A 9,693-nucleotide genomic window follows, 5' to 3' on the forward strand; every position below is an offset into this window, starting at 1 on the left:
TAATGACGAAAGAGGTAGAAACTCACCAGAATGGAGTTCTTCTTCCCCTCCATATCCATTTTCTTGCCTGTTTTTGCAAAGACACTGGTTTTCTTGAGGTATTGTTGGCTCTTGTGTATTTCTTGTGTAGACTTATATCTCATCTAAATTGCCATCTTAGGCAATTTCGAGCTTAGGCCATGAGTTTGGGTTTCCTATTTGTCCATAACGATACCAGTCTATGCAGGAGTGGATTGATTGATTGCGTCCTTGCATTTTCGCTGAAGGTTGAGCTTCTATCAGGTGTCTTCGACCACTTCTTTGGGCAATTAAAGTTGCTTGAAGCGACAACAACTTGGATTGAAATAGTTCCTTTAATGTAGTAATACGCCCGAGGCTCTTCAAGGCAGTACTGTAATCAGACAAAATTGACACTGAGCCTAAGAAAGAGACATTAGGACAGGTGACCAAATGCCTGGTAAAAGAGGTAGAGTTTTAAGTAATGCTTTAAAGGAGGAGAGAGAGTTGGAAAGGCAAAGAGGTTTAGAGAAGGAATTCCAGAGCTTAGGACCTAGGCAGTGGATTGCACAGCCAGCAATGGTGGGGTAGAGCTGGAGGAATGCAGAGTTCTCAGAGGATTATAGAGCTGGAGAAAGTTACAGAGATATGGAGGGGTGAGGTCATGTGAACATGAGGATAAGAATTTTAAAATTGAAGTGTTGGTGGACTGGGAACCAATATAGGTCAGCGTGCACAGGTGTGATGGATGAATGGCCTTGCTGTGAATTTTAGATGAGCTGAAGTTTATGGAAGGTGAAAAATGGGTGGCCAGCCAGGACAGCATTGCAATAGTTAAGTCTGGAGGTAATAAAAGTACGGATGAGAGTTTCAGCAACAGAACTCCTGAGGCAGGGGCAGAGATGGGCAATATTACGAGAAAGGAGGGTGAGATGTGTCTTGGTAGAAAATAGTGTCCAATCAAACCAGCACTACTATTGCCATCCCATTGGTAGCCCCATTATTTAAACAATATACCCATAGAATGGGCTACTTTAACAATGGCAATCTGCAAATCCAGTAAATTAAGCTTCAGGCACCATCTAGTGATACATGATGGTGACTGCATGCTCAATCACATTCTCAGTAGAGATGGAAGAGGCAGAGAGACTATAAACGATCAAAATCGTCTTGTCCATTTCAACTTTCTTCCTTTTAAAAAGTATTTTGTTAAGAGTTAGGAAAGGAGAAACGTTTACCCTATCTCACTGTTACTGCCTATTTTTATCTGTCTCTCTACATCCCAGTATAGTAAACATAGTGCACATTATTAGGAAGGCCACACCTCTCTGTCATAATACTGGTAAATTCAGATTATGCAAATAGCTTGTAGCTAATTGGTTCATATGAAGATTTCTTCCAAATTGTTTTAGAATGAAGTGATTTAGAATGTATAGAGATTTCACAGAATAATAGTGCAGAAGAGGCCCTTCGGCCCATTGAGTCTGCACCGATGCATTAAAGACACCTGACCTGTCTAGCTAATCCCATTTGCCAGCACTTGGCCCATATCCTTGAATGTTTTTGTTTTGTTTTAGAGATACAGCACTGAAACAGGCCCTTCGGCCCACCGAGTCTGTGCTGACTATCAACTACCCATTTATACTAATCCTACACTAATTCCATATTCCTACCACATCCCCACCTGTCCCTATATTTCCCTACCACCTACCTATACTAGGGGCAATTTATAATGGCCAATTTACCTATCAACCTGCAAGTCTTTGGCATGTGGGAGGAAACCGGAGCACCCAGAGGAAACCCACACAGACACAGGGAGAACTTGCAAACTCCACACAGGCAGTACCTAGAATTGAACCTGGGTCGCTGGAGCTGTGAGGCTGCAGTGCTAACCACTGCGCCACTGTGCCGCCCGAATGTTATGACATGCCAAGTGCTCATCCAGATACTTTTTAAAGGATGTGAGGCAACCCGCCTCTACCACCCTCCCAGGCAGTGCATTCCAGACCGTCACCACCCTCTGGGTAAAAAAGTTCTTCCTCAGATCCCCCTTAAACCTCCTGCCCCTCACCTTAAACTTGTGACCCCTCGTAACTGACCCTTCAACTAAGGGGAACAGCTGCTCCCTATCTACCCTGTCCATGCCCCTTATAATCTTGTACACCTCGATCAGGTCACCCCTCAGTTTTCTCTGCTCCAGCGAAAACAACCCAAGCCTATCCAACCTCTCTTCATAGCTTAAATGTTCCATCCCAGGCACCATCCTGGTGAATCGCCTCTGCAGCCCCCCCCCCCCACCAGTGCAATCACATCCTTCCTATAATGTGGCGACCAGAATTGCACACAGTACTCCATCTGTGGCCTTACCAAAGTTTTATGCAACTCCAACATCACCTCCCTGCTTTTGTAATCTATGTTCGATTGATAAAGGCAAGTATCCCATATGCCTTTTTCACCACCCTATTAACCTGCCCTTCTGCCTTCAGAGATCTATGGACAAACACGCCAAGGTTCCTTTGTTCCTCGGAACTTCCCAGAATACTTCCATGTCACATTACTCCTTCCAAAGTGTATCACCTCACACTTTTCAGGGTTAAATTCCATCTGCCACTTTTCTGCCCATTTGACCATCCCGTCTATATCTTCCTGTAACCCAAGGCACTCAACCTCACTGTTAACCACTCAGCCAATCTTTATGTCATCCGCGAACTTACTGATCCTACCCCCCCACATAGTCATCTATGTCGTTTATATAAATGACCAACAATAGGGGACCCAGCACAGATCCCTGTGGTACGCCACTGGACACTGGCTTCCAGTCACTAAAGCAGCCGTCTGTCATCACTCTCTGTCTCCTACAGCTCAACTAATTTTGAATCCACCTTATCAAGTTACCCTGTATCCCATGTGCATTTGCTTTCTTGATAAGTCTCCCATGTGGAACCTTGTCAAAGGCTTTGCTGAAATCCATGTAAACTACATCAACTGCACTACCCTCATCTACACACCTGGTCACATGCTCAAAAAATTCAATCAAATTTGTTAGGCATGACCTCGCTCTGACAAAGCCATGCTAACTATTCCTTATCAAATTTTGCCTCTCCAAGTGGAGATAGATTCTCTCCTTCAGAATTTTCTCCAATAGTTTCCCTACCATTGACACGAGACTCACTGGTCTGTAGTTCCCTGGCTTATCTCTGCAACCTTTCTTAAATAGTGGGACCACATTAGCTGTTCTCCAGTCCTCTGGCATCTCCCCCGTGGCCAGAGAGGAATTAAAAATTAGGGTCAGAGCCCCTGAAATCTCCACCCTCGCCTCCCACAGCATACTGGGACACAAATCGTCCGGACCTGGAGATTTGTCCACTTTTAAGCCTGCCAAAACCTCCAATACCTTGTCACTCCCTATGACAATTTGCTCAAGAACCTCACAGTCTCTCTCAGTTCCATATCTACATCCTCATTCTCTTGGGTGAAGACAGATGTGAAGTATTCATTCAACACCCTACCAATGTCCTCTGGCTACCCCCACAGATTTCCCCCTTGGTCCCTAATGGGTCCTACTCTTTCCCTGGTTATCCTCTTCCCATTGATATACTTCTAGAATATCTTGGGATTTTCCCTACTTTTACCAGCCAGAGCTTTCTCATACCCCCTCTTTGCTCTCCTAATTGCTTTCTTAAGCTCAATCCTACACTTCTTGTACTCCACTAATGCTTCTGTTGATTTGCTCTCCATGTATTTGCTAAAAGCCTCTCTTTTCCTTCTCATGGTACCCTGAATGTTTCTGGTCATCCATGGTTTTCTGGGCTTGTCGCTCCTAGCTATTACCCTAGAGGGAACATGTTGGGCCTGTACCCTCCCCATTTCCTTTTTGAATGCCCCCCACTGCTCTTCTGTAGATTTCCCGACAGGTAACTCTTTCCAGTCTACCTTGGCCAGATCCTGCCTTTTTTTTACTAAAATTCGCTCTCTCCCAATCCAAAACCTTTTTTTGCAACTTGTCTATTTCTTTCTCCATAACAAGCTTAAATTGTACCATGTTCTGGTTGCTATCACCAAATTTCTTCCCCACCAACACATCAACCACCTGCCTCAGAATTAGGTCCAGCACTGCACCCTCCCTAGTTGGATCCTCTACATATTGAGCTAAAAAGTTCTCCTGTATACATTTTAAGAACTTCACTCCATCTAAGCCCTTAGCACGATGACTATCCCAATTAATGTTGGGAAAGTTGAAAACACCTAATATAATTACCCTATTATTATTTTTACACACCTCTGCAAATTGCGCACATATTTGTTCCTCAATATCCCTCTGACTATCTGGGGGTCTATAATAAACACCTAGCAATGTGGCTGTCCCTTTTTTATTCCTAAACTCTACCCACAAAGCTTCATTTGATGCCTCCTCCACGATATCATCTCTCCTTACTGTAGTAATTGACACCTTAACTAATAATGCAATGCCCCCTCCTCTTTTACCCCCTCCGCTGTCTCGCCTGAAGATTCTATATCCCGGGATATTGAGCTGCCAATCCTGCCCCTCCCTCAACCATGTCTCCATGATGGCTACTATATCACAATTCCACGTGTCAATCCTTGCCCTTAACTCATCCATTTTACCTGTAATACTCCTGACATTAAGGTAGAGGCCATCCATCCTGGTCTTACTCCCTTGAAACTTTCTTCTGCTGTATTCCCTCTGACTTGTTTGCTTTCCTGTGTTTAGCTGTGTCCCTATTCTGCTAGGAGTCTGCGACCCCTCCCCCTGCCAAATTAGTTTAAACTCCTCCCAACAGCACGAGCAAACCCGCCAGCAAGGATGTTAGTCCCCCTCTGGTTCAGATGTAGACCGTCCCTCTTCAAAAGAAAATATTTTGCACAAGAGTCAAAAGTTGGTCCAACCTTCAAAATGGATATTAGGAGTCAGGAGAAAGGCAAAAAGGTTTTGCAAGTGTGAATTTAAAGATAGAAAATAGTTAAAACTAGTAGAGAATGACGACAAAGGAAACATGAGATAGTGAAGGATGATAAATTGAAGTATTTAAACCTTTTAGGCTGCAACCCTTCTTATCTCTGTTACCTCCTCCAGTCCCACAACTCTCCGAGATATCCACGTTCAAGTAATTCTGGCCTTGAGCATCCCCAATTTTAATCGCCCCACCATTTGTGGCTGTGCCTTCAGCTACCTAGGCCCTAAGTTCTGGAATTCATTCCTTAAACCTCTCCTCCTTTGAGAAGCTTCTTAAAACCTGCCTCTTTGACCAAGCTTTTGGCCATCTGTCCTAATATCGCCTAATGTGGGTCAGTGTCAAACTTTGCTTTTATAATGCTCCTGTGATGCACCTTGAGACATTTTATTGCATTAAAGGCACATTATAAATACAGGTTTTATTAACATTATATTTTGAGAGCTTATTGCCGTAATATGGGTCAATGTTAGAGCAATAATATTGCATGTGACTAGTTTTATTACTGTAATATTAGTGTTTGCTTCAGCCTTACAGAGCTTGAGCTAAATACATAACAAGCCATTCAGCCCAGGCAAATCAGAATTCTCCTGGAGTTTCTGGCACTCTGAAGGTTAAATAAAGACGAATTATTAACATATATAAGGATAAACTTCCTGAAAGTGTCCTTGAAGTGAAAAGCCTTGCCAGCTGGGAACACATAATGAATGGAAAATCAAGCATGTGATTTCCTGATATGTGCTCTCTGTGGGTGAAACTTCACACTGAGTGTGTGCAATTGGAAAACATACCTCATAATTTCCAACTTTATAGTTGTATTCTATAATTCAGCTTTTCAAAAAATAGCTTGTTTTTTGGTTGGCCTTTGTCTCTGTACTAGAGACCTCTCATAAACCCAAGTTAGTCTCCATTACTGTGTATACTTTTAATCATTCTCGGGATGTGAGTGTCACTGACAATTCTTAATTGCCCCTTGAAAAGGTGGTGGTGGGCTGCCTTATTGAAACACCGCAGTTTGAACACTATACAAAGGAGAGACCATTGAGCAATAAAACTTTATTCAATTATCTTTACATCCAGGTAGTATGTGATGTAATATTGTTAGCTGAAAAAGGCAGTAACATTTGGCTCATCATTCCTGTTTCCTTTGGCCCAGTAGCCCTGCATTTTCAATCGATGAGCCACTTTGATCAGATTCCCTTTCTTCCTGTGGTAGGACTTTAGGGAGAAACGTGTTGCCATGATTCCCAGACTCCCGACACTCCTGAGGATCAGGTACTGCATCCAGAATATGGTACTGATTAATGTGGGAGAATGGATTGAAGGGGTGCCTCTTCCGATGCTTCCTGTAGTGTCCCGGTGACCTAATGAGAGGCAATGGCTTCAAGCTTCTGCTAGAGTGATTCACGTTGGGATTAACACCATCGGGATGGCTGTTGGATTTATCATTGCAAATCGTATTGTCCGGCTTTCCTTCCTTTTCTTTGAAATGATGGTCTATCTGCTGTGTGCTTCGTGCTTCAGTGTTCACAGCTGAATAGATATGTTTAAGATCTAGCTGGTTATGCCAGCTGAAAAAATATTCCACCTGGCACTGCGGGCACTTCAAATTGATGTCGTCCTCCTGATCCTTCCCAATGAAACAGGTCTCACATACAATGTGCTCGCATGGTAACAGATATTGGTTGATGTGTGGCTTTGCACAACCAGTGCAGATAGACATCTGATAGGGAGTTAATTTTGACTCTCTTAACTTGTCCATGAGCTTCATGTAATCATCAGAGCTGTGAAAAACAAGAGTTCAGTTAAAAAAATACTTAACACAAGTACTGACCAAAATAGGGCTGTTATTTTTCTCACCCTCATCCCTTCTGATTATTTATCAATAGGCTTAGATGAAGGAATAGAGAGACATATATCTAAGGTTGCTGATAAATAAGAAACAATATGCAGATCAGCAATGATCAAATTGAATGATGGAGCAGGCTCGAGGGGTTAAATGACCTCCTCCTATGATGGTCTCCCCTTCTCATTTGAATTTACTGGTTTACAGGCATCTATTGCTCTCCAGTACATTGTTCCTCAGGGAATGACAGCTGAGCCCAATGCAGCTGGGGTCACTGGACGCTGAGGAGCTGGACCCCTCATTGATTTTCTCTTTCTCACCTTAAGATAGTGAGGCTGATTGTAGTGCCCGTGACACTGCTCAGGATGAGAGCTGCTATCTCAGTACAGATGAAGGAAACCTGGGATTCTGGGTCTACATTAGTTGCTTCCATATTGGGTTGGTGCATTTACCAACTTAAACATCCTCATTAAATACAATGACCAAAATTGAAAATGTTGAATGCATTCAGATCATAGCTCAAGCAATGGCTTCTCTTCTAGTCCCTATGCTGTTACTCTGAGAGCCTCCAAGGAAATCTCCTTGGCACCCACACTTTCTTCATCTACATTCCAACCTTGGATGATATCATCAGCAGGCTTGAGGACAGTTTGAATATGTACACAATGACATCCAGCTTTACATCACCACCACCTCCCAATCTCTCCATTGCCTCCTTTTGCACAGGCTGCTTTTCTGATAACTAATCTTGGATAAGTCACAATGCCCTTTAGTTAAACATTGGGAAGACTGATACCATCATATTCTGCCCCTGCCAGGAATTCCATCCCCAACACCAGCCACTGTCCCAAGCTACAGCAGACTGTTCGTTAACTAAGCATCCTATTCAACCTGGAGCTGAGCCTCTAACCCCATATTCTCTTCATCACAAAGACCACTTTCTTCACCTGAATAACACCAACAACCGTCTCTAGTTCTACCTTGGCCCATTTGCTGCTGAAAGGTCATTCATGACTTTGTTACCTTCAGATTTGATTATTCCAATTTTATCTTGAGCAACCTCCCATTCTTCCTCCTCTGAAATCTTCAGCTCATCGTTGTCCATATCCTAACTCCAACTGAGTCTTTACCCCCGTCCTCATGGGCATACGTTGGTTTCCAGTCTCTTTAAGTCTTAACTGTCAAATTCTCATTCTTGCATTTAAATTGCTTTGGCGCATCACTCCTCCCTATCTCCTATCCTACAACCCCACCATCCCTGAACTCTCCATTCCCGGATTTTGACCTCTTGTGCAATCCCTCTCCTTTTGCCCCACCATTGACAATTGGTTGCCTCGGTTCAAAGTTCTTGAATTCCTTCACTGAACCCCTCCACCTCCCACTTACCCTTCCTCCTTCAAAATCCTCCATAAAACTCAGCTCTTTGAACAAAGCTCTCGGTCATCTATCTGAATATCTCATTCTTTGGCTCAGTGTCTCTTTTGTTGATTGGACTTTTGTGAAGCAGCTTGGGATGTTTTCTCCTTTAAAGGGTGCTACTTAAATACAAGTTGTTGTTAGTGCTGTAGTATTCTGGAAGTGGTTTTTTGCCAAAGTTTTTCCCTGATGGGCAGGAAATGATCGTATCTGGAGATTGTAAAGAATTCAAGTAGAGGTGGGAGATCTGAGTTCTACCCAATGTTGCCTGCCTTTATTTCTTGCTGCACTAGTCCAGTAATAATATGAGGGTAAAATCACTGATTCTGCATGATTAGCAGAGAGCTGCACTTGATGGAAGCACTGGTTAGGGAAATGTCAACAACACTGATGAACCAATTCTCTGACCCAGTCCCCTTTTTAAATGTGACTGATGTGAGCATAGATTTATTTTTCTTTCATTCGTTCTCAGGCTGTGGGTGACTCTGACAAAGGCCACATTTATTCCCATCCCTAGTTGCATTAAAAGTCAACTACACAGTATACGGTCAGAGACACGTGAAGGCCGCACTGGGTGGGGTTGGCAGACTCCCTCCCCGGATGGATGTTATTGAGCCAATTGGGTTTTTATGATAATTCAACAGCTTCTCACGGTCAATTTCAGATGGAAATGCATAATTTGCCAGATTTATTGAATTCAATTTCAGAACATTCACACCCTGTGAACCTAAAAACAAAGGGAAGTGATTTTAACCTAAATTGCCAGAAAGGAACCCCACCAGAACGGATGAAATGCCCATTTTATACCCGCCCAATGTTACTCTCCACTGAAGTCAATGGCGGGTAAAATCAGGCAGGGTAAAAAACCAGGGGAGCACCCGATCCAACAGTTTCCCAGTGAGTAGGTTGGATTAACATTTCCCCATGTGTCCAGTCATAACTGGCAACTTCACAATGTATCAGTAACAACAATTTGCATTTATGTAGCATCTTTAATGTAGTGAAATGTTTCAAAGTGCTTCGCAGTAGCGTAATCAGACAAGATTTGACATTGAATCACATAAAAGATGTTAAGACAGCTGACCAAAAGCTTAGCTAACTAGGTAGGTTTTTAAGGAGTGACTTAAAGGAGGAGCGAGTGGCGAAGAGGTTTAGGGAAGAAATTCCAGAGAAAGCACAGCTGCCAATGGTGAAGTACTGAAAATCAGAGAAATACCTCAAAGCAGTATTTTTTGGAATAAACTCCATTCTGATCTCACTGCAGCAGAGACTGCTCAGTATTGAATGTGAAAAGCTTTACATTGAGAAACACTAGGTAGAAGTATCACAGCCAAAAGACTTGCAGGTTGATAGGTAAATTGGCCATTATAAATTGCCCCTAGTATAGGTAGGTGGTAGGGAAATATAGGGACAGGTGAGGGTGTGGTAGGAATATGGGATTAGTATAAATGGGTGGTTAAT

This window comes from Heterodontus francisci, chromosome 22 (assembly GCF_036365525.1).
Source record: "Heterodontus francisci isolate sHetFra1 chromosome 22, sHetFra1.hap1, whole genome shotgun sequence".
Lineage (NCBI taxonomy): Eukaryota > Metazoa > Chordata > Chondrichthyes > Heterodontiformes > Heterodontidae > Heterodontus > Heterodontus francisci.